Source organism: Hydractinia symbiolongicarpus, chromosome 11 (genome assembly GCF_029227915.1).
Source record: "Hydractinia symbiolongicarpus strain clone_291-10 chromosome 11, HSymV2.1, whole genome shotgun sequence".
Lineage (NCBI taxonomy): Eukaryota > Metazoa > Cnidaria > Hydrozoa > Anthoathecata > Hydractiniidae > Hydractinia > Hydractinia symbiolongicarpus.
Window position 1 is genome coordinate 14,526,491 of NC_079885.1, and position 20,690 is coordinate 14,547,180.

Consider the following 20,690-nt stretch of genomic DNA (forward strand, 5'->3'; position numbering starts at 1 on the left):
TATGACCTTTAAAGTTTAAACCATTTTCGATGTAATGTGCTAATAAATCGTAGATATCTGCCCGTTTGTTTGTCTACGATCATACCACGATGAACACACCTGTTCTCGTCCGATCACGGAAGTTAAGCATCGTCGGGCCGCGATAGTACTTGGATGGGGGACCGCCTGGGAACTCCCGGTGTCGTAGGCTATTGACTTTTTCACGTTACATTATTTATCATTACGATTGTGACGTATCTTTTTTACGCAATAGCCGCTGAGTAAATCATGTAAGGGACTTGATTAGAAGTTTCTTTCCCTTCAAAACGGCTACGATCTGGCTGCAATTAATGCGCCTCGTCGCAAATGAATGGATTACGAGTGTCAGACAAAGAAAATGGCGATGTAGTTAATTTGCTAAATAACTTTGTCATATGAAAATTAAGTCTGAAAGTACCTTAGATTGCCTTCGTTGGAACTTTTTACCGGAAATCTTAAAGCGCATGGTTGTCGTAAATAATCGATAGCGCTTGAAAAGAGCTTTCAAATGCACATAAACACGACATATTTCGGATAATCCAGTCAAGAAATATAACCTTTAAAGTTTAAACCATTTTCGATGTAATGTGCTAATAAATCGTAGATATCTGCTCGTTTGTTTGTCTACGACCATACCACGAGGAACACACCTGTTCTCGTCCGATCACGGAAGTTAAGCATCGTCGGGCCGCGATAGTACTTGGATGGGGGACCGCCTGGGAACTCCCGGTGTCGTAGGCTATTGACTTTTTCACGTTACATTATTTATCAATACGATTGTGACGTATCTTTTTTACGCAAAGGCCGCTGAGTAAATCAAGTAAGAGACATGATTAGAATTTGCTTTCCCTTAAAAAGGGCTACAATCTTGCTGCAATAAATGCACCACGTCGCAAATGAATGGATTAAGAGCGTCAGACAAAGAAAATGGCGATGTAGTTACTTTGCTAATTAACTTTGTCATATGAAAATTAAGTCTGAAAGTACCCCAGATTGCCTTCGTTGGAACTTTTTACCGGAAATCTTAAAGCGCATGGTTGTCGTAAATAATTGATAGCGCTTGAAAAGAGCTTTCAAATGCACATAAACACGACCTATTGCGGATAATCCAGTCAAAAATATGACCTTTAAAGTTTAAACCATTTTCGATGTAATGTGCTAATAAATCGTAGATATCTGCCCGTTTGTTTGTCTACGATCATACCACGATGAACACACCTGTTCTCGTCCGATCACGGAAGTTAAGCATCGTCGGGCCGCGATAGTACTTGGATGGGGGACCGCCTGGGAACTCCCGGTGTCGTAGGCTATTGACTTTTTCACGTTACATTATTTATCATTACGATTGTGACGTATTTTTTTTACGCAATAGCCGCTGAGTAAATCATGTAAGGGACTTGATTAGAAGTTTCTTTCCCTTCAAAACGGCTACGATCTGGCTGCAATTAATGCGCCTCGTCGCAAATGAATGGATTACGAGCGTCAGACAAAGAAAATGGCGATGTAGTTAATTTGCTAATTAACTTTGTCATATGAAAATTAAGTCTGAAAGTACCCCAGATTGCCTTCGTTGGAACTTTTTACCGGAAATCTTAAAGCGCATGGTTGTCGTAAATAATGGATAGCGCTTGAAAAGAGCTTTCAAATGCACATAAACACGACATATTTCGGATAATCCAGTCAAGAAATATGACCTTTAAAATTTGAACCATTTTCGATGTAATGTGCTAATAATTCGTAGATATCTGCCCGTTTGTTTGTCTACGACCATACCAGGATGAACACACCTGTTCTCGTACGATCACGGAAGTTAAGCATCGTCGGGCCGGGATAGTACTTGGATGGGGTACCGCCTGGGAACTCCCGGTGTCGTAGGCTATTGACTTTTTCACGTTACATTATTTATCATTACGACTGTGACGTATCTTTTTGACGCAATAGCTGCTGAGTAAATCAAGTAAGGGACTTGATTAGAAGTTTCTTTCCCTTCAAAACGGCTACGATCTGGCTGCAATAAATGCTCCACGTCGCAAATGAATGGATTACGAGCGTCAGACAAAGAAAATGGCGATGTAGTTAATTTGCTAAATAACTTTGTCATATGAAAATTAAGTCTGAAAGTACCTTAGATTGCCTTCGTTGGAACTTTTTACCGGAAATCTTAAAGCGCATGGTTGTCGTAAAGAATCGATAGCGCTTGAAAAGAGCTTTCAAATGCACATAAACACGACATATTTCCGATCACCCAGTCAAGAAATATAACCTTTAAAGTTTAAACCATGTTCGATGTAATGTGCTAATAATTCGTAGATATCTGCCCGTTTGTTTGTCTACGACCATACCACGATGAACACACCTGTTCTCGTCCGATCACGGAAGTTAAGCATCGTCGGGCCGCGATAGTACTTGGATGGGGGACCGCCTGGGAACTCCCGGTGTCGTAGGCTATTGACTTTTTCACGTTACATTATTTATCAATACGATTGTGACGTATCTTTTTTACGCAAAGGCCGCTGAGTAAATCAAGTAAGAGACATGATTAGAATTTGCTTTCCCTTAAAAAGGGCTACAATCTTGCTGCAATAAATGCACCACGTCGCAAATGAATGGATTAAGAGCGTCAGACAAAGAAAATGGCGATGTAGTTACTTTGCTAATTAACTTTGTCATATGAAAATTAAGTCTGAAAGTACCCCAGATTGCCTTCGTTGGAACTTTTTACCGGAAATCTTAAAGCGCATGGTTGTCGTAAATAATTGATTGCGCTTGAAAAGAGCTTTAAAATGCACATAAACACGACCTATTGCGGATAATCCAGTCAAAAATATGACCTTTAAAGTTTAAACCATTTTCGATGTAATGTGCTAATAAATCGTAGATATCTGCCCGTTTGTTTGTCTACGATCATACCACGATGAACACACCTGTTCTCGTCCGATCACGGAAGTTAAGCATCGTCGGGCCGCGATAGTACTTGGATGGGGGACCGCCTGGGAACTCCCGGTGTCGTAGGCTATTGACTTTTTCACGTTACATTATTTATCATTGCGATTGTGACGTATCTTTTTTACGCAATAGACGCTAAGTAAATCAAGTAAGGGACTTGATTAGAAGTTTCTTTCCCTTCAAAACGGCTACGATCTGGCTGCAATTAATGCGCCACGTCGCAAATGAATGGATTACGAGCGTCAGACAAAGAAAATGGCGATGTAGTTACTTTGCTAATTAACTTTGTCATAAGAAAACTAAGTCTGAAAGTACCCTAGATTGCCTTCGTTGGAACTTTTTACCGGAAATCTTAAAGCGCATTATTGTCGTAAAGTATCGATAGCGCTTAAAAAGAGCTTTCAAATGCACATAAACTCGACCTATTTCCGATCACCCAGTCAAGAAATATGATCTTTAAAATTTGAACCATTTTCGATGTAATGTGCTAGTAAATCGTAGATATCTGCCCGTATGTTTGTCTACGACCATACCACGATGAACACACCTGTTCTCGTCCGATCACGGAAGTTAAGCATCGTCGGGCCGCGATAGTACTTGGATGGGGGACCGCCTGGGAACTCCCGGTGTCGTAGGCTATTGACTTTTTCACGTTACATTATTTATCAATACGATTGTGACGTATCTTTTTTACGCAAAGGCCGCTGAGTAAATCAAGTAAGAGACATGATTAGAATTTGCTTTCCCTTAAAAAGGGCTACAATCTTGCTGCAATAAATGCACCACGTCGCAAATGAATGGATTAAGAGCGTCAGACAAAGAAAATGGCGATGTAGTTACTTTGCTAATTAACTTTGTCATATGAAAATTAAGTCTGAAAGTACCCCAGATTGCCTTCGTTGGAACTTTTTACCGGAAATCTTAAAGCGCATGGTTGTCGTAAATAATTGATTGCGCTTGAAAAGAGCTTTAAAATGCACATAAAAACGACCTATTGCGGATAATCCAGTCAAAAATATGACCTTTAAAGTTTAAACCATTTACGATGTAATGTGCTAATAAATCGTAGATATCTGCCCGTTTGTTTGTCTACGATCATACCACGATGAACACACCTGTTCTCGTCCGATCACGGAAGTTAAGCATCGTCGGGCCGCGATAGTACTTGGATGGGGGACCGCCTGGGAACTCCCGGTGTCGTAGGCTATTGACTTTTTCACGTTACATTATTTATCATTGCGATTGTGACGTATCTTTTTTACGCAATAGACGCTAAGTAAATCAAGTAAGGGACTTGATTAGAAGTTTCTTTCCCTTCAAAACGTCTACGATCTGGCTGCAATTAATGCGCCACGTCGCAAATGAATGGATTACGAGCGTCAGACAAAGAAAATGGCGATGTAGTTACTTTGCTAATTAACTTTGTCATAAGAAAACTAAGTCTGAAAGTACCCTAGATTGCCTTCGTTGGAACTTTTTACCGGAAATCTTAAAGCGCATTATTGTCGTAAAGTATCGATAGCGCTTAAAAAGAGCTTTCAAATGCACATAAACTCGACCTATTTCCGATCACCCAGTCAAGAAATATGATCTTTAAAATTTGAACCATTTTCGATGTAATGTGCTAGTAAATCGTAGATATCTGCCCGTATGTTTGTCTACGACCATACCACGATGAACACACCTGTTCTCGTCCGATCACGGAAGTTAAGCATCGTCGGGCCGGGATAGTACTTGGATGGGGCAACCGCCTGGGATCTCCCGGTGTCGTAGGCTATTGACTTTTTCACGTTTCATTATTTATCATTACGACTGTGACGTATCTTTTTTACGCAATAGCCGCTAGGTAAATCAAGTAAGGGACATGATTAGAAGTTTCTTTCCCCTAAAAAGGGCTACGATCTGGCTGCAATAAATGCTCCACGTCGTAAATGAATGGATTACGAGCGTCAGACAAAGAAAATGGCGATGTAGTTAATTTGCTAAATAACTTTGTCATATGAAAATTAAGTCTGAAAGTACCTTAAATTGCCTTCGTTGGAACTTTTTACCAGAAATCTTAAAGCGCATGGTTGTCGTAAATAATGAATAGCGTTTGAAAAGAGCTTTCAAATGCACATAAACACGACATATTTCGGATAATCCAGTCAAGAAATATGACCTTTAAAGTTTAAACCATTTTCGATGTAATGTGCTAATAAATCGTAGATATCTGCCCGTTTGTTTGTCTACGACCATACCACGATGAACACACCTGTTCTCGTCCGATCACGGAAGTTAAGCATCGTCGGGCCGGGATAGTACTTGGATGGGGGACCGCCTGGGAACTCCTGGTGTCGTAGGCTATTGACTTTTTCACGTTACATTATTTATCATTACGACTGTGACGTATCTTGTTTACGCAATAGCCGCCGAGTAAATCAAGTAAGAGACATGATTAGAAGTTGCTTTTCCTTAAAAAGGGCTACAATCTTGCTGCAATAAATGCACCACGTCGCAAATGAATGGATTAAGAGCGTCAGACAAAGAAAATGGCGATGTAGTTACTTTGCTAATTAACTTTGTCATATGAAAATTAAGTCTAAAAGTACCCTAGATTGCCTTCGTTGGAACTTTTTACCGGAAATCTTAAAGCGCATGGTTGTCGTAATTAATGGATAGCACTTGAAATGAGCTTTCAAATGCACATAAACACGACCTATTTCGGATGCTCCAGTCAAGAAATATGACCTTTAAAATTTAAACCATTTTCGATGTAATGTGCTAATAAATCGTAGATATCTACCCGTATGTTTGTCTACGACCATACCACGATGAACACACCTGTTCTCGTCCATCACGGAAGTTAAGCATCGTCGGGCCGGGATAGTACTTGGATGGTGGACCGCCTGGGAACTCCCGGTGTCGTAGGCTATTGAGTTTTTTACGTTACATTATTTATCATTACGACTGTGACGTATCTTTTTTACGCAATAGCCGCTGAGTAAATCAAGTAAGAGACATGATTAGAAGTTGCTTTTCCTTAAAAAGGGCTACAATCTTGCTGCAATAAATGCGCCACGTCGCAAATGAATGGATTAAGAGCGTCAGACAAAGAAAATGGCGATGTAGTTACTTTGCTAATTAACTTTGTCATATGAAAATTAAGTCTGAAAGTCCCCCAGATTGCCTTCGTTGGAACTTTTTACCGGAAATCTTAAAGCGCTTGGTTGTCGTAAATAATGGATAGCGCTTGAAAAGAGCTTTCAAATGCACATAAACACGACATATTTCGGATAATCCAGTCAAGAGATATGACCTTTAAAATTTAAACCATTTTCGATGTAATGTGCTAATAATTCGTAGATATCTGCCCGTTTGTTTGTCTACGACCATACCAGGATGAACACACCTGTTCTCGTACAATCACGGAAGTTAAGCATCGTCGGGCCGGGATAGTACTTGGATGGGGGACCGCCTGGGAACTCCCGGTGTCGTAGGCTATTGACTTTTTCACGTTACATTATTTATCATTACGACTGTGACGTATCTTTTTGACGCAATAGCCGCTGAGTAAATCAAGTAAGGGACTTGATTAGAAGTTTCTTTCCATCCAAAACGGCTACGATCTGGCTGCAATAAATGCTCCACGTCGCAAATGAATGGATTACGAGCGTCAGACAAAGAAAATGGCGATGTAGTTAATTTGCTAAATAACTTTGTCATATGAAAATTAAGTCTGAAAGTACCTTAGATTGCCTTCGTTGGAACTTTTTACCGGAAATCTTAAAGCGCATGGTTGTCGTAAATAATCGATAGCGCTTGAAAAGAGCTTTCAAATGCACATAAACACGACATATTTCGGATAATCCAGTCAAGAAATATAACCTTTAAAGTTTAAACCATTTTCGATGTAATGTGCTAATAAATCGTAGATATCTGCCCGTTTGTTTGTCTACGACCATACCACGATGAACACACCTGTTCTCGTCCGATCACGGAAGTTAAGCATCGTCGGGCCGGGATAGTACTTGGATGGGGGACCGCCTGGGAACTCCCGGTGTCGTAGGCTATTGACTTTTTCACGTTACATTATTTATCATTACGACTGTGACGTATCTTTTTTACGCAATAGCCGCTGAGTAAATCAAGTAAGGGACATGATTAGAAGTTTCTTTCCCCTAAAAAGGGCTACAATCTTGCTGCAATAAATGCGTCACGACGCAAATGAATGGATTAAGAGCGTCAGACAAAGAAAATGGCGATGTAGTTACTTTGCTAATTAACTTTGTCATATAAAAATTAAGTCTGAAAGTACCCTAGATTGCCTTCGTTGGAACTTTTTACCAGAAATCTTAAAGCGCATGGTTGTCGTAAATAATGAATAGCGTTTGAAAAGAGCTTTCAAATGCACATAAACACGACATATTTCGGATAATCCAGTCAAGAAATATGACCTTTAAAGTTTAAACCATTTTCGATGTAATGTGCTAATAAATCGTAGATATCTGCCCGTTTGTTTGTCTACGACCATACCACGATGAACACACCTGTTCTCGTCCGATCACGGAAGTTAAGCATCGTCGGGCCGGGATAGTACTTGGATGGGGGACCGCCTGGGAACTCCTGGTGTCGTAGGCTATTGACTTTTTCACGTTACATTATTTATCATTACGACTGTGACGTATCTTGTTTACGCAATAGCCGCCGAGTAAATCAAGTAAGAGACATGATTAGAAGTTGCTTTTCCTTAAAAAGGGCTACAATCTTGCTGCAATAAATGCACCACGTCGCAAATGAATGGATTAAGAGCGTCAGACAAAGAAAATGGCGATGTAGTTACTTTGCTAATTAACTTTGTCATATGAAAATTAAGTCTAAAAGTACCCTAGATTGCCTTCGTTGGAACTTTTTACCGGAAATCTTAAAGCGCATGGTTGTCGTAATTAATGGATAGCACTTGAAATGAGCTTTCAAATGCACATAAACACGACCTATTTCGGATGCTCCAGTCAAGAAATATGACCTTTAAAATTTAAACCATTTTCGATGTAATGTGCTAATAAATCGTAGATATCTACCCGTATGTTTGTCTACGACCATACCACGATGAACACACCTGTTCTCGTCCATCACGGAAGTTAAGCATCGTCGGGCCGGGATAGTACTTGGATGGTGGACCGCCTGGGAACTCCCGGTGTCGTAGGCTATTGAGTTTTTTACGTTACATTATTTATCATTACGACTGTGACGTATCTTTTTTACGCAATAGCCGCTGAGTAAATCAAGTAAGAGACATGATTAGAAGTTGCTTTTCCTTAAAAAGGGCTACAATCTTGCTGCAATAAATGCGCCACGTCGCAAATGAATGGATTAAGAGCGTCAGACAAAGAAAATGGCGATGTAGTTACTTTGCTAATTAACTTTGTCATATGAAAATTAAGTCTGAAAGTCCCCCAGATTGCCTTCGTTGGAACTTTTTACCGGAAATCTTAAAGCGCTTGGTTGTCGTAAATAATGGATAGCGCTTGAAAAGAGCTTTCAAATGCACATAAACACGACCTATTTCGGATAATCCAGTCAAGAAATATGACCTTTAAAGTTTAAACCATTTTCGATGAAATGTGCTAATAAATGGTAGATATCTGCCCGTTTGTTTGTCTACGACCATACCACGATGAACACACCTGTTCTCGTCCGATCACGGAAGTTAAGCATCGTCGGGCCGGGATAGTACTTGGATGGGGAACCGCCTGGAAACTCCTGGTGTCGTAGCGTATTGACTTTTTCACGTTACATTATTTATCATTACGACTGTGACGTATCTTTTTTACGCAATAGCCGCTGAGTAAATCAAGTAAGAGACATGATTAGAAGTTGCTTTCCCTTAAAAAAGGCTACAATCTTGCTGCAATAAATGCGCCACGTCGCAAATGAATGGATTAAGAGCGTCAGACAAAGAAAATGGCGATGTAGTTACTTTGCTAATTAACTTTGTCATATGAAAATTAAGACTGAAAGTACCCTAGATTGCCTTCGTTGGAACTTTTTACCGGAAATCTTAAAGCGCGTGGTTGTCGTAAATAATGGATAGCGCTTGAAAAGAGCTTTCAAATGCACATAAACACGACCTATTTCAGATAATCCAGTCAAGAAATATGACCTTTAAAGTTTAAACCATTTTCGATGAAATGTGCTAATAAATGGTAGATATCTGCCCGTTTGTTTGTCTACGACCGTACCACGATGAACACACCTGTTCTCGTCCGATCACGGAAGTTAAGCATCGTCGGGCCGGGATAGTACTTGGATGGGGAAGCGCCTGGAAACTCCTGGTGTCGTAGGGTATTGACTTTTTCACGTTACATTATTTATCATTACGACTGTGACGTATCTTTTTTACGCAATAGCCGCTGAGTAAATCAAGTAAGAGACATGATTAGAAGTTGCTTTCCCTTAAAAAGGGCTACAATCTTGCTGCAATAAATGTGCCACGTCGCAAATGAATGGATTAAGAGCGTCAGACAAAGAAAATGGCGATGTAGTTACTTTGCTAATTAACTTTGTCATATGAAAATTAAGACTGAAAGTACCCTAGATTGCCATCGTTGGAACTTTTTACCGGAAATCTTAAAGCGCATGGTTGTCGTAAATAATGGATAGCGCTTGAAAAGAGCTTTCAAATGCACATAAACACGACCTATTTCGGATAATCCAGTCAAGAAATATGACCTTTAAAGTTTAAACCATTTTCGATGTAATGTGCTAATAAATCGTAGATATCTGCCCGTTTGTTTGTCTACGACCATACCACGATGAACACACCTGTTCTCATCCGATCACGGAAGTTAAGCATCGTCGGGCCGGGATAGTACTTGGATGGGGGACCGCCTGGGAACTCCCGGTGTCGTAGGCTATTGACTTTTTCACGTCACATTATTTATCATTACGACTGTGACGTATCTTTTTTACGCAATAGCCGCTGAGTAAATCAAGTAAGAGACATGTTTAGAAGTTGCTTTCCCTTAAAAAGGGCTACAATCTTGCTGCAATAAATGCGCCACGTCGCAAATGAATGGATTAAGAGCGTCAGACAAAGAAATGGGCGATGTAGTTACTTTGCTAATTAACTTTGTCATATGAAAATTAAGTCTGAAAGTACCCCAGATTGCCTTCGTTGGAACTTTTTACCGGAAATCTTAAAGCGCATGGTTGCCGTAAATAATGGATAGCGCTTAAAAAGAGCTTTCAAATGCACATAAACCCGACCTATTTCCGATCACCCAGTCAAGAAATATGATCTTTAAAATTTGAACCATTTTCGATGTAATGTGCTAGTAAATCGTAGATATCTGCCCGTATGTTTGTCTACGACCATACCACGATGACCACACCTGTTCTCGTCCGATCACGGAAGTTAAGCATCGTCGGGCCGGGATAGTACTTGGGTGACCGCCTGGGAATTCCCGGTGTCGTAGGCTATTGACTTTTTCACGTTACATTATTTATCATTACGACAGTGACGTATCTTTTTTACGCAATAGCCGCTGAGTAAATCAAGTAAGGGACATGATTAGAAATTTCTTTCGCCTAAAAAGGGCTACAATCTTGCTGCAATAAATGCGCCACGTCGCAAATGAATGGATTAAGAGCGTCAGACAAAGAAAATGGCGATGTAGTTACTTTGCTAATTAACTTTGTCATATGAAAATTAAGTCTAAAAGTACCCTAGATTGCCTTCGTTGGAACTTTTTACCGGAAATCTTAAAGCGCATGGTTGTCGTAATTAATGGATAGCACTTGAAATGAGCTTTCAAATGCACATAAACACGACCTATTTCGGATGCTCCAGTTAAGAAATATGACCTTTAAAATTTAAACCATTTTCGATGTAATGTGCTAATAAATCGTAGATATCTACCCGTATGTTTGTCTACGACCATACCACGATGAACACACCTGTTCTCGTCCATCACGGAAGTTAAGCATCGTCGGGCCGGGATAGTACTTGGATGGGGGACCGCCTGGGAACTCCCGGTGTCGTAGGCTATTGACTTTTTTACGTTACATTATTTATCATTACGACTGTGACGTATCTTTTTTACGCAATAGCCGCTGAGTAAATCAAGTAAGAGACATGATTAGAAGTTGCTTTCCCTTAAAAAGGGCTACAATCTTGCTGCAATAAATGCGCCACGTCGCAAATGAATGGATTAAGAGCGTCAGACAAAGAAAATGGCGATGTAGTTACTTTGCTAATTAACTTTGTCATATGAAAATTAAGTCTGAAAGTCCCCCAGATTGCCTTCGTTGGAACTTTTTACCGGAAATCTTAAAGCGCATGGTTGTCGTAAATAATGGATAGCGCTTGAAAAGAGCTTTCAAATGCACATAAACACGACCTATTGCGGATAATCCAGTCAAGAAATATGACCTTTAAAGTTTAAACCATTTTCGATGTAATGTGCTAATAAATCGTAGATATCTGCCCGTTTGTTTGTCTACGACCATACCACGATGAACACACCTGTTCTCGTCCGATCACCGAAGTTAAGCATCGTCGGGCCGCGATAGTACTTGGATGGGGGACCGCCTGGGAACTCCCGGTGTCGTAGGCTATTGACTTTTTCACGTTACATTATTTATCATTACGATTGTGACGTATCTTTTTTACGCAATAGCCGCTGAGTAAATCAAGTAAGAGACATGATTAGAATTTGCTTTCCCTTAAAAAGGGCTACAATCTTGCTGCAATAAATGAACCACGTCGCAAATGAATGGATTAAGAACGTCAGACAAAGAAAATGGCGATGTAGTTACTTTGCTAATTAACTTTGTCATATGAAAATTAAGTCTGAAAGTACCCCAGATTGCCTTCGTTGGAACTTTTTACCGGAAATCTTAAAGCGCATGGTTGTCGTAAATAATGGATAGCGCTTGAAAAGAGCTTTCAAATGCACATAAACACGACCTATTTCAGATAATCCAGTCAAGAAATATGACCTTTAAAGTTTAAACCATTTTCGATGAAATGTGCTAATAAATGGTAGATATCTGCCCGTTTGTTTGTCTACGACCGTACCACGATGAACACACCTGTTCTCGTCCGATCACGGAAGTTAAGCATCGTCGGGCCGGGATAGTACTTGGATGGGGGACCGCCTGGGAACTCCCGGTGTCGTAGGCTATTGACTTTTTCACGTCACATTATTTATCATTACGACTGTGACGTATCTTTTTTACGCAATAGCCGCTGAGTAAATCAAGTAAGAGACATGTTTAGAAGTTGCTTTCCCTTAAAAAGGGCTTCAATCTTGCTGCAATAAATGCGCCACGTCGCAAATGAATGGATTAAGAGCGTCAGACAAAGAAATGGGCGATGTAGTTACTTTGCTAATTAACTTTGTCATATGAAAATTAAGTCTGAAAGTACCCCAGATTGCCTTCGTTGGAAATTTTTACCGGAAATCTTAAAGCGCATGGTTGTCGTAATTAATGGATAGCACTTGAAATGAGCTTTCAAATGCACATAAACACGACCTATTTCGGATGCTCCAGTTAAGAAATATGACCTTTAAAATTTAAACCATTTTCGATGTAATGTGCTAATAAATCGTAGATATCTACCCGTATGTTTGTCTACGACCATACCACGATGAACACACCTGTTCTCGTCCATCACGGAAGTTAAGCATCGTCGGGCCGGGATAGTACTTGGATGGGGGACCGCCTGGGAACTCCCGGTGTCGTAGGCTATTGACTTTTTTACGTTACATTATTTATCATTACGACTGTGACGTATCTTTTTTACGCAATAGCCGCTGAGTAAATCAAGTAAGAGACATGATTAGAAGTTGCTTTCCCTTAAAAAGGGCTACAATCTTGCTGCAATAAATGCGCCACGTCGCAAATGAATGGATTAAGAGCGTCAGACAAAGAAAATGGCGATGTAGTTACTTTGCTAATTAACTTTGTCATATGAAAATTAAGTCTGAAAGTCCCCCAGATTGCCTTCGTTGGAACTTTTTACCGGAAATCTTAAAGCGCATGGTTGTCGTAAATAATGGATAGCGCTTGAAAAGAGCTTTCAAATGCACATAAACACGACCTATTGCGGATAATCCAGTCAAGAAATATGACCTTTAAAGTTTAAACCATTTTCGATGTAATGTGCTAATAAATCGTAGATATCTGCCAGTTTGTTTGTCTACGACCATACCACGATGAACACACCTGTTCTCGTCCGATCACGGAAGTTAAGCATCGTCGGGCCGCGATAGTACTTGGATGGGGGACCGCCTGGGAACTCCCGGTGTCGTAGGCTATTGACTTTTTCACGTTACATTATTTATCATTACGATTGTGACGTATCTTTTTTACGCAATAGCCGCTGAGTAAATCAAGTAAGAGACATGATTAGAATTTGCTTTCCCTTAAAAAGGGCTACAATCTTGCTGCAATAAATGAACCACGTCGCAAATGAATGGATTAAGAACGTCAGACAAAGAAAATGGCGATGTAGTTACTTTGCTAATTAACTTTGTCATATGAAAATTAAGTCTGAAAGTACCCCAGATTGCCTTCGTTGGAACTTTTTACCGGAAATCTTAAAGCGCATGGTTGTCGTAAATAATTGATAGCGCTTGAAAAGAGCTTTCAAATGCACATAAACACGACCTATTGCGGATAATCCAGTCAAAAATATGACCTTTAAAGTTTAAACCATTTTCGATGTAATGTGCTAATAAATCGTAGATATCTGCCCGTTTGTTTGTCTACGACCATACCACGATGAACACACCTGTTCTCGTCCGATCACGGAAGTTAAGCATCGTCGGGCCGCGATAGTACTTGGATGGGGGACCGCCTGGGAACTCCCGGTGTCGTAGGCTATTGACTTTTTCACGTTACATTATTTATCATTACGATTGTGACGTATCTTTTTTACGCAATAGCCGCTGAGTAAATCATGTAAGGGACTTGATTAGAAGTTTCTTTCCCTTCAAAACGGCTACGATCTGGCTGCAATTATTGCGCCACGTCGCAAATGAATGGATTACGAGCGTCAGACAAAGAAAATGGCGATGTAGTTAATTTGCTAATTAACTTTGTCATATGAAAATTAAGTCTGAAAGTACCCTAGATTGCCTTCGTTGGAACTTTTTACCGGAAATCTTAAAGCGCATTATTGTCGTAACGAATCGATAGCGCTTAAAAAGAGCTTTCAAATGCACATAAACTCGACCTATTTCCGATCATCCAGTCAAGAAATATGATCTTTAAAATTTGAACCATTTTCGATGTAATGTGCTAGTAAATCCTAGATATCTGCCCGTATGTTTGTCTACGACCATACCACGATGAACACACCTGTTCTCGTCCGATCACGGAAGTTAAGCATCGTCGGGCCGGGATAGTACTTGGATGGGGGAACCGCCTGGGATCTCCCGGTGTCGTAGGCTATTGACTTTTTCACGTTACATTATTTATCATTACGACTGTGACGTATTTTTTTTACGCAATAGCCGCTAAGTAAATCAAGTAAGGGACATGATTAGAAGTTTCTTTCCCCTAAAAAGGGCTACAATCTTGCTGCAATAAATGCGCCACGTCGCAAATGAATGGATTAAGAGCGTCAGACAAAGAAAATGGCGATGTAGTTACTTTGCTAATTAACTTTGTCATAAGAAAATTAAGTCTGAAAGTACCCTAGATTGCCTTCGTTGGAACTTTTTACCGGAAATCTTAAAGCGCATGGTTGTCGTAAATAATGGATAGCGCTTGAAAAGAGCTTTCAAATGCACATAAACACGACATATTTCGGATAATCCAGTCAAGAAATATGACCTTTAAAATTTAAACCATTTTCGATGTAATGTGCTAATAATTCGTAGATATCTGCCCGTTTGTTTGTCTACGACCATACCAGGATGAACACACCTGTTCTCGTACGATCACGGAAGTTAAGCATCGTCGGGCCGGGATAGTACTTGGATGGGGGACCGCCTGGGAACTCCCGGTGTCGTAGGCTATTGACTTTTTCACGTTACATTATTTATCATTACGACTGTGACGTATTTTTTTTACGCAATAGCCGCTAAGTAAATCAAGTAAGGGACATGATTAGAAGTTTCTTTCCCCTAAAAAGGGCTACAATCTTGCTGCAATAAATGCGCCACGTCGCAAATGAATGGATTAAGAGCGTCAGACAAAGAACATGGCGATGTAGTTACTTTGCTAATTAACTTTGTCATAAGAAAATTAAGTCTGAAAGTACCCTAGATTGCCTTCGTTGGAACTTTTTACCGGAAATCTTAAAGCGCATGGTTGTCGTAAATAATCGATAGCGCTTGAAAAGAGCTTTCAAATGCACATAAACACGACATATTTTGGATAATCCAGTCAAGAAATATAACCTTTAAAGTTTAAACCATTTTCGATGTAATGTGCTAATAAATCGTAGATATCTGCCCGTTTGTTTGTCTACGACCATACCACGATGAACACACCTGTTCTCGTCCGATCACGGAAGTTAAGCATCGTCGGGCCGGGATAGTACTTGGATGGGGGACCGCCTGGGAACTCCCGGTGTCGTAGGCTATTGACTTTTTCGCGTTACATTATTTATCATTACGACTGTGACGTATCTTTTTTACGCAATAGCCGCTGAGTAAATCAAGTAAGGGACATGATTAGAAGTTTCTTTCCCCTAAAAAGGGCTACAATCTTGCTGCAATAAATGCGTCACGACGCAAATGAATGGATTAAGAGCGTCAGACAAAGAAAATGGCGATGTAGTTACTTTGCTAATTAACTTTGTCATATAAAAATTAAGTCTGAAAGTACCCTAGATTGCCTTCGTTGGAACTTTTTACCAGAAATCTTAAAGCGCATGGTTGTCGTAAATAATGAATAGCGTTTGAAAAGAGCTTTCAAATGCACATAAACACGACATATTTCGGATAATCCAGTCAAGAAATATGACCTTTAAAGTTTAAACCATTTTCGATGTAATGTGCTAATAAATCGTAGATATCTGCCCGTTTGTTTGTCTACGACCATACCACGATGAACACACCTGTTCTCGTCCGATCACGGAAGTTAAGCATCGTCGGGCCGGGATAGTACTTGGATGGGGGACCGCCTGGGAACTCCTGGTGTCGTAGGCTATTGACTTTTTCACGTTACATTATTTATCATTACGACTGTGACGTATCTTGTTTACGCAATAGCCGCCGAGTAAATCAAGTAAGAGACATGATTAGAAGTTGCTTTTCCTTAAAAAGGGCTACAATCTTGCTGCAATAAATGCACCACGTCGCAAATGAATGGATTAAGAGCGTCAGACAAAGAAAATGGCGATGTAGTTACTTTGCTAATTAACTTTGTCATATGAAAATTAAGTCTGAAAGTACCCTAGATTGCCTTCGTTGGAACTTTTTACCGGAAATCTTAAAGCGCATTATTGTCGTAACGAATCGATAGCGCTTAAAAAGAGCTTTCAAATGCACATAAACTCGACCTATTTCCGATCATCCAGTCAAGAAATATGATCTTTAAAATTTGAACCATTTTCGATGTAATGTGCTAGTAAATCCTAGATATCTGCCCGTATGTTTGTCTACGACCATACCACGATGAACACACCTGTTCTCGTCCGATCACGGAAGTTAAGCATCGTCGGGCCGGGATAGTACTTGGATGGGGGAACCGCCTGGGATCTCCCGGTGTCGTAGGCTATTGACTTTTTCACGTTACATTATTTATCATTACGACTGTGACGTATTTTTTTTACGCAATAGCCGCTAAGTAAATCAAGTAAGGGACATGATTAGAAGTTTCTTTCCCCTAAAAAGGGCTACAATCTTGCTGCAATAAATGCGCCACGTCGCAAATGAATGGATTAAGAGCGTCAGACAAAGAAAATGGCGATGTAGTTACTTTGCTAATTAACTTTGTCATAAGAAAATTAAGTCTGAAAGTACCCTAGATTGCCTTCGTTGGAACTTTTTACCGGAAATCTTAAAGCGCATGGTTGTCGTAAATAATGGATAGCGCTTGAAAAGAGCTTTCAAATGCACATAAACACGACATATTTCGGATAATCCAGTCAAGAAATATGACCTTTAAAATTTAAACCATTTTCGATGTAATGTGCTAATAATTCGTAGATATCTGCCCGTTTGTTTGTCTACGACCATACCAGGATGAACACACCTGTTCTCGTACGATCACGGAAGTTAAGCATCGTCGGGCCGGGATAGTACTTGGATGGGGGACCGCCTGGGAACTCCCGGTGTCGTAGGCTATTGACTTTTTCACGTTACATTATTTATCATTACGACTGTGACGTATTTTTTTTACGCAATAGCCGCTAAGTAAATCAAGTAAGGGACATGATTAGAAGTTTCTTTCCCCTAAAAAGGGCTACAATCTTGCTGCAATAAATGCGCCACGTCGCAAATGAATGGATTAAGAGCGTCAGACAAAGAAAATGGCGATGTAGTTACTTTGCTAATTAACTTTGTCATAAGAAAATTAAGTCTGAAAGTACCCTAGATTGCCTTCGTTGGAACTTTTTACCGGAAATCTTAAAGCGCATGGTTGTCGTAAATAATCGATAGCGCTTGAAAAGAGCTTTCAAATGCACATAAACACGACATATTTTGGATAATCCAGTCAAGAAATATAACCTTTAAAGTTTAAACCATTTTCGATGTAATGTGCTAATAAATCGTAGATATCTGCCCGTTTGTTTGTCTACGACCATACCACGATGAACACACCTGTTCTCGTCCGATCACGGAAGTTAAGCATCGTCGGGCCGGGATAGTACTTGGATGGGGGACCGCCTGGGAACTCCCGGTGTCGTAGGCTATTGACTTTTTCGCGTTACATTATTTATCATTACGACTGTGACGTATCTTTTTTACGCAATAGCCGCTGAGTAAATCAAGTAAGGGACATGATTAGAAGTTTCTTTCCCCTAAAAAGGGCTACAATCTTGCTGCAATAAATGCGTCACGACGCAAATGAATGGATTAAGAGCGTCAGACAAAGAAAATGGCGATGTAGTTACTTTGCTAATTAACTTTGTCATATAAAAATTAAGTCTGAAAGTACCCTAGATTGCCTTCGTTGGAACTTTTTACCAGAAATCTTAAAGCGCATGGTTGTCGTAAATAATGAATAGCGTTTGAAAAGAGCTTTCAAATGCACATAAACACGACATATTTCGGATAATCCAGTCAAGAAATATGACCTTTAAAGTTTAAACCATTTTCGATGTAATGTGCTAATAAATCGTAGATATCTGCCCGTTTGTTTGTCTACGACCATACCACGATGAACACACCTGTTCTCGTCCGATCACGGAAGTTAAGCATCGTCGGGCCGGGATAGTACTTGGATGGGGGACCGCCTGGGAACTCCTGGTGTCGTAGGCTATTGACTTTTTCACGTTACATTATTTATCATTACGACTGTGACGTATCTTGTTTACGCAATAGCCGCCGAGTAAATCAAGTAAGAGACATGATTAGAAGTTGCTTTTCCTTAAAAAGGGCTACAATCTTGCTGCAATAAATGCACCACGTCGCAAATGAATGGATTAAGAGCGTCAGACAAAGAAAATGGCGATGTAGTTACTTTGCCAATTAACTTTGTCATATGAAAATTAAGTCTAAAAGTACCCTAGATTGCCTTCGTTGGAACTTTTTACCGGAAATCTTAAAGCGCATGGTTGTCGTAATTAATGGATAGCACTTGAAATGAGCTTTCAAATGCACATAAACACGACCTATTTCGGATGCTCCAGTCAAGAAATATGACCTTTAAAATTTAAACCATTTTCGATGTAATGTGCTAATAAATCGTAGATATCTACCCGTATGTTTGTCTACGACCATACCACGATGAACACACCTGTTCTCGTCCATCACGGAAGTTAAGCATCGTCGGGCCGGGATAGTACTTGGATGGTGGACCGCCTGGGAACTCCCGGTGTCGTAGGCTATTGAGTTTTTTACGTTACATTATTTATCATTACGACTGTGACGTATCTTTTTTACGCAATAGCCGCTGAGTAAATCAAGTAAGAGACATGATTAGAAGTTGCTTTTCCTTAAAAAGGGCTACAATCTTGCTGCAATAAATGCGCCACGTCGCAAATGAATGGATTAAGAGCGTCAGACAAAGAAAATGGCGATGTAGTTACTTTGCTAATTAACTTTGTCATAGGAAAATTAAGTCTGAAAGTCCCCCAGATTGCCTTCGTTGGAACTTTTTACCGGAAATCTTAAAGCGCTTGGTTGTCGTAAATAATGGATAGCGCTTGAAAAGAGCTTTCAAATGCACATAAACACGACCTATTTCGGATAATCCAGTCAAGAAATATGACCTTTAAAGTTTAAACCATTTTCGATGAAATGTGCTAATAAATGGTAGATATCTGCCCGTTTGTTTGTCTACGACCATACCACGATGAACACACCTGTTCTCGTCCGATCACGGAAGTTAAGCATCGTCGGGCCGGGATAGTACTTGGATGGGGAACCGCCTGGAAACTCCTGGTGTCGTAGGGTATTGACTTTTTCACGTTACATTATTTATCATTACGACTGTGACGTATCTTTTTTACGCAATAGCCGCTGAGTAAATCAAGTAAGAGACATGATTAGAAGTTGCTTTCCCTTAAAAAAGGCTACAATCTTGCTGCAATAAATGCGCCACGTCGCAAATGAATGGATTAAGAGCGTCAGACAAAGAAAATGGCGATGTAGTTACTTTGCTAATTAACTTTGTCATATGAAAATTAAGACTGAAAGTACCCTAGATTGCCTTCGTTGGAACTTTTTACCGGAAATCTTAAAGCGCGTGGTTGTCGTAAATAATGGATAGCGCTTGAAAAGAGCTTTCAAATGCACATAAACACGACCTATTTCAGATAATCCAGTCAAGAAATATGACCTTTAAAGTTTAAACCATTTTCGATGAAATGTGCTAATAAATGGTAGATATCTGCCCGTTTGTTTGTCTACGACCGTACCACGATGAACACACCTGTTCTCGTCCGATCACGGAAGTTAAGCATCGTCGGGCCGGGATAGTACTTGGATGGGGAAGCGCCTGGAAACTCCTGGTGTCGTAGGGTATTGACTTTTTCACGTTACATTATTTATCATTACGACTGTGACGTATCTTTTTTACGCAATAGCCGCTGAGTAAATCAAGTAAGAGACATGATTAGAAGTTGCTTTCCCTTAAAAAGGGCTACAATCTTGCTGCAATAAATGCGCCACGTCGCAAATGAATGGATTAAGAGCGTCAGACAAAGAAAATGGCGATGTAGTTACTTTGCTAATTAACTTTGTCATATGAAAATTAAGACTGAAAGTACCCTAGATTGCCATCGTTGGAACTTTTTACCGGAAATCTTAAAGCGCATGGTTGTCGTAAATAATGGATAGCGCTTGAAAAGAGCTTTCAAATGCACATAAACACGACCTATTTCGGATAATCCAGTCAAGAAATATGACCTTTAAAGTTTAAACCATTTTCGATGTAATGTGCTAATAAATCGTAGATATCTGCCCGTTTGTTTGTCTACGACCATACCACGATGAACACACCTGTTCTCATCCGATCACGGAAGTTAAGCATCGTCGGGCCGGGATAGTACTTGGATGGGGGACCGCCTGGGAACTCCCGGTGTCGTAGGCTATTGACTTTTTCACGTCACATTATTT

General features: G+C 40.1%; 35 non-coding genes and 2 pseudogenes across 35 annotated transcripts; all 37 read left to right on the forward strand.

The window, feature by feature from the left end:
- Window positions 1-71: 71 nt before the first annotated feature.
- On the forward strand, window positions 72-190 carry LOC130617262 (5S ribosomal RNA). Its single transcript, XR_008978339.1, has one exon. It is a non-coding gene; the product is annotated as a 5S ribosomal RNA (ribosomal RNA).
- Window positions 191-640: 450 nt separating this feature from the next.
- On the forward strand, window positions 641-759 carry LOC130617822 (5S ribosomal RNA). The gene has a single exon (XR_008978899.1). It is a non-coding gene; the product is annotated as a 5S ribosomal RNA (ribosomal RNA).
- Window positions 760-1,208: 449 nt separating this feature from the next.
- LOC130617264 (5S ribosomal RNA) lies at window positions 1,209-1,327 on the forward strand. Its single transcript, XR_008978341.1, has one exon. It is a non-coding gene; the product is annotated as a 5S ribosomal RNA (ribosomal RNA).
- Window positions 1,328-1,777: 450 nt separating this feature from the next.
- LOC130617645 (5S ribosomal RNA) lies at window positions 1,778-1,896 on the forward strand. Its single transcript, XR_008978722.1, has one exon. It is a non-coding gene; the product is annotated as a 5S ribosomal RNA (ribosomal RNA).
- A 450-nt stretch (window positions 1,897-2,346) lies between these two features.
- Window positions 2,347-2,465, forward strand: LOC130617032 (5S ribosomal RNA). Its single transcript, XR_008978110.1, has one exon. It is a non-coding gene; the product is annotated as a 5S ribosomal RNA (ribosomal RNA).
- Window positions 2,466-2,914: 449 nt separating this feature from the next.
- On the forward strand, window positions 2,915-3,033 carry LOC130617265 (5S ribosomal RNA). Its single transcript, XR_008978342.1, has one exon. It is a non-coding gene; the product is annotated as a 5S ribosomal RNA (ribosomal RNA).
- Window positions 3,034-3,483: 450 nt separating this feature from the next.
- Window positions 3,484-3,602, forward strand: LOC130617033 (5S ribosomal RNA). The gene has a single exon (XR_008978111.1). It is a non-coding gene; the product is annotated as a 5S ribosomal RNA (ribosomal RNA).
- Window positions 3,603-4,051: 449 nt separating this feature from the next.
- On the forward strand, window positions 4,052-4,170 carry LOC130617266 (5S ribosomal RNA). Its single transcript, XR_008978344.1, has one exon. It is a non-coding gene; the product is annotated as a 5S ribosomal RNA (ribosomal RNA).
- Window positions 4,171-4,620: 450 nt separating this feature from the next.
- Window positions 4,621-4,740, forward strand: LOC130618259 (5S ribosomal RNA). Its single transcript, XR_008979332.1, has one exon. It is a non-coding gene; the product is annotated as a 5S ribosomal RNA (ribosomal RNA).
- Window positions 4,741-5,190: 450 nt separating this feature from the next.
- Window positions 5,191-5,309, forward strand: LOC130617336 (5S ribosomal RNA). Its single transcript, XR_008978414.1, has one exon. It is a non-coding gene; the product is annotated as a 5S ribosomal RNA (ribosomal RNA).
- A 450-nt stretch (window positions 5,310-5,759) lies between these two features.
- On the forward strand, window positions 5,760-5,877 carry LOC130618279 (5S ribosomal RNA). The gene has a single exon (XR_008979352.1). It is a non-coding gene; the product is annotated as a 5S ribosomal RNA (ribosomal RNA).
- A 450-nt stretch (window positions 5,878-6,327) lies between these two features.
- On the forward strand, window positions 6,328-6,446 carry LOC130618059 (5S ribosomal RNA). The gene has a single exon (XR_008979134.1). It is a non-coding gene; the product is annotated as a 5S ribosomal RNA (ribosomal RNA).
- Window positions 6,447-6,896: 450 nt separating this feature from the next.
- On the forward strand, window positions 6,897-7,015 carry LOC130614962 (5S ribosomal RNA). The gene has a single exon (XR_008976052.1). It is a non-coding gene; the product is annotated as a 5S ribosomal RNA (ribosomal RNA).
- A 450-nt stretch (window positions 7,016-7,465) lies between these two features.
- LOC130617348 (5S ribosomal RNA) lies at window positions 7,466-7,584 on the forward strand. The gene has a single exon (XR_008978426.1). It is a non-coding gene; the product is annotated as a 5S ribosomal RNA (ribosomal RNA).
- A 450-nt stretch (window positions 7,585-8,034) lies between these two features.
- On the forward strand, window positions 8,035-8,152 carry LOC130618280 (5S ribosomal RNA). The gene has a single exon (XR_008979353.1). It is a non-coding gene; the product is annotated as a 5S ribosomal RNA (ribosomal RNA).
- Window positions 8,153-8,602: 450 nt separating this feature from the next.
- On the forward strand, window positions 8,603-8,721 carry LOC130617783 (5S ribosomal RNA). Its single transcript, XR_008978859.1, has one exon. It is a non-coding gene; the product is annotated as a 5S ribosomal RNA (ribosomal RNA).
- A 450-nt stretch (window positions 8,722-9,171) lies between these two features.
- Window positions 9,172-9,290, forward strand: LOC130618516 (5S ribosomal RNA; annotated as a pseudogene).
- Window positions 9,291-9,740: 450 nt separating this feature from the next.
- Window positions 9,741-9,859, forward strand: LOC130615714 (5S ribosomal RNA). Its single transcript, XR_008976801.1, has one exon. It is a non-coding gene; the product is annotated as a 5S ribosomal RNA (ribosomal RNA).
- A 450-nt stretch (window positions 9,860-10,309) lies between these two features.
- LOC130617870 (5S ribosomal RNA) lies at window positions 10,310-10,424 on the forward strand. Its single transcript, XR_008978946.1, has one exon. It is a non-coding gene; the product is annotated as a 5S ribosomal RNA (ribosomal RNA).
- A 450-nt stretch (window positions 10,425-10,874) lies between these two features.
- On the forward strand, window positions 10,875-10,992 carry LOC130617890 (5S ribosomal RNA). The gene has a single exon (XR_008978966.1). It is a non-coding gene; the product is annotated as a 5S ribosomal RNA (ribosomal RNA).
- Window positions 10,993-11,442: 450 nt separating this feature from the next.
- On the forward strand, window positions 11,443-11,561 carry LOC130617501 (5S ribosomal RNA). Its single transcript, XR_008978579.1, has one exon. It is a non-coding gene; the product is annotated as a 5S ribosomal RNA (ribosomal RNA).
- Window positions 11,562-12,011: 450 nt separating this feature from the next.
- On the forward strand, window positions 12,012-12,130 carry LOC130616013 (5S ribosomal RNA). Its single transcript, XR_008977097.1, has one exon. It is a non-coding gene; the product is annotated as a 5S ribosomal RNA (ribosomal RNA).
- A 450-nt stretch (window positions 12,131-12,580) lies between these two features.
- Window positions 12,581-12,698, forward strand: LOC130617891 (5S ribosomal RNA). Its single transcript, XR_008978967.1, has one exon. It is a non-coding gene; the product is annotated as a 5S ribosomal RNA (ribosomal RNA).
- Window positions 12,699-13,148: 450 nt separating this feature from the next.
- LOC130617034 (5S ribosomal RNA) lies at window positions 13,149-13,267 on the forward strand. Its single transcript, XR_008978113.1, has one exon. It is a non-coding gene; the product is annotated as a 5S ribosomal RNA (ribosomal RNA).
- A 449-nt stretch (window positions 13,268-13,716) lies between these two features.
- Window positions 13,717-13,835, forward strand: LOC130617035 (5S ribosomal RNA). The gene has a single exon (XR_008978114.1). It is a non-coding gene; the product is annotated as a 5S ribosomal RNA (ribosomal RNA).
- A 450-nt stretch (window positions 13,836-14,285) lies between these two features.
- Window positions 14,286-14,405, forward strand: LOC130618130 (5S ribosomal RNA). Its single transcript, XR_008979205.1, has one exon. It is a non-coding gene; the product is annotated as a 5S ribosomal RNA (ribosomal RNA).
- Window positions 14,406-14,855: 450 nt separating this feature from the next.
- LOC130617105 (5S ribosomal RNA) lies at window positions 14,856-14,974 on the forward strand. Its single transcript, XR_008978183.1, has one exon. It is a non-coding gene; the product is annotated as a 5S ribosomal RNA (ribosomal RNA).
- Window positions 14,975-15,424: 450 nt separating this feature from the next.
- LOC130614963 (5S ribosomal RNA) lies at window positions 15,425-15,543 on the forward strand. Its single transcript, XR_008976053.1, has one exon. It is a non-coding gene; the product is annotated as a 5S ribosomal RNA (ribosomal RNA).
- Window positions 15,544-15,993: 450 nt separating this feature from the next.
- Window positions 15,994-16,112, forward strand: LOC130617362 (5S ribosomal RNA). The gene has a single exon (XR_008978439.1). It is a non-coding gene; the product is annotated as a 5S ribosomal RNA (ribosomal RNA).
- Window positions 16,113-16,562: 450 nt separating this feature from the next.
- Window positions 16,563-16,682, forward strand: LOC130618131 (5S ribosomal RNA). The gene has a single exon (XR_008979206.1). It is a non-coding gene; the product is annotated as a 5S ribosomal RNA (ribosomal RNA).
- A 450-nt stretch (window positions 16,683-17,132) lies between these two features.
- Window positions 17,133-17,251, forward strand: LOC130617106 (5S ribosomal RNA). Its single transcript, XR_008978184.1, has one exon. It is a non-coding gene; the product is annotated as a 5S ribosomal RNA (ribosomal RNA).
- Window positions 17,252-17,701: 450 nt separating this feature from the next.
- Window positions 17,702-17,820, forward strand: LOC130614964 (5S ribosomal RNA). Its single transcript, XR_008976054.1, has one exon. It is a non-coding gene; the product is annotated as a 5S ribosomal RNA (ribosomal RNA).
- A 450-nt stretch (window positions 17,821-18,270) lies between these two features.
- Window positions 18,271-18,389, forward strand: LOC130617374 (5S ribosomal RNA). Its single transcript, XR_008978451.1, has one exon. It is a non-coding gene; the product is annotated as a 5S ribosomal RNA (ribosomal RNA).
- A 450-nt stretch (window positions 18,390-18,839) lies between these two features.
- On the forward strand, window positions 18,840-18,957 carry LOC130618281 (5S ribosomal RNA). Its single transcript, XR_008979354.1, has one exon. It is a non-coding gene; the product is annotated as a 5S ribosomal RNA (ribosomal RNA).
- Window positions 18,958-19,407: 450 nt separating this feature from the next.
- LOC130617609 (5S ribosomal RNA) lies at window positions 19,408-19,526 on the forward strand. Its single transcript, XR_008978687.1, has one exon. It is a non-coding gene; the product is annotated as a 5S ribosomal RNA (ribosomal RNA).
- A 450-nt stretch (window positions 19,527-19,976) lies between these two features.
- LOC130618517 (5S ribosomal RNA) lies at window positions 19,977-20,095 on the forward strand (annotated as a pseudogene).
- A 450-nt stretch (window positions 20,096-20,545) lies between these two features.
- On the forward strand, window positions 20,546-20,664 carry LOC130615726 (5S ribosomal RNA). Its single transcript, XR_008976813.1, has one exon. It is a non-coding gene; the product is annotated as a 5S ribosomal RNA (ribosomal RNA).
- Window positions 20,665-20,690: the final 26 nt, after the last annotated feature.